The following is a 1,149-nucleotide window of genomic DNA, read 5'->3' as shown; positions in this document are numbered from 1 at the left end:
CACAGGCTGGGGCTGTTGTCCCGGCAGAGCTCGGCTGGGTCTTTGACCCCTGGGTACCCTGAGTGTTTTCTTAGGCCCCATCACTGGGTCCTGACTGGCTTCTGACTCTACCTGCAGCCCTGTTCCCTCCAGAGGATGGGGAAGGGCTGGAGTCCTTGCCATGACCCATCTTGCTGTGCTCTGTGAGAGTCTCCTCATACTTCAAATATGCTCTTCTTCTCACTGCTTTATGTGAGGACTTGCTTTAGAGATAAGGAAACAGCATAAGATGACAGGCACGAGCCTTACCTGCAAGCTGTGAGGCCATAAGGAAACTTTTATTATTTTTTCTTTTAATATCTTCTCTTTGTGTTGGGATCCCATGGTCTAGCACATGAGTGGTTGAGGACCTCCATTATCATGCTCCGCATACATTAGGCTCCTATGGTCACCTGTGCCTGCAGTTTTACCCTGGATCAGAGCACCATTTTCGTTTCTGGACTCTTCCCTTTGCAGGGCTGTTTGCTCTACATCTTGGTACCTGCTGGTGTGGGTCCTTGCTGTGATGATGATGGAAATAGAACTAAAACCACAGCATGAATGCATGGACAAGGGCTTCAGTCATGAGTGAGAGTAGATGATCACGGTGTAAGCTTGAGGCACTGACAAACATCAAATGGGTCCTCTGACAAAGGACAACTGGAGAAACCAGGGAAGAGGCTTCCACTGCAGAAAGGGCAGTGGCTATGGGTCTGAAAAGCAGGTCATCCTGGCACATGGTGGTGGTATAGGCTGGGGTGTGGCTGATCATGATCTTGGTCTCACTGGCAATACTTACAGTAAACATTCCCATTTTTCTCTGTGAAATACGATGTTTGTGCTGAGTCTTAATCATGTTGAGGAAGTCTCTATCTATTCTTAGTGTGCTAGATTTTTGGTAAATGTGTTCAAAAGTATACTGACTACATTTGGACACCTCCCTGTTTGATCCTCCTTGAATTGGCAGTGTACCAGTTTGCATTGTTGATGTTCTGGTTTTTTTTTTTTTTTTAAGGGGAACAATAAAGAAGATCAATAGTAAAATGCAAACAACATGGGCAAAAACAAAACAAAGCAAAAACAATAAAAATGATACAGGGTTTCAGAACAAAATGATAGGAATTAACAGTC

This window comes from Chinchilla lanigera, unplaced genomic scaffold (genome assembly GCF_000276665.1).
Source record: "Chinchilla lanigera isolate Chin_1 unplaced genomic scaffold, ChiLan1.0 scaffold00157, whole genome shotgun sequence".
Lineage (NCBI taxonomy): Eukaryota > Metazoa > Chordata > Mammalia > Rodentia > Chinchillidae > Chinchilla > Chinchilla lanigera.
This window is presented reverse-complemented; position numbering follows the sequence as displayed.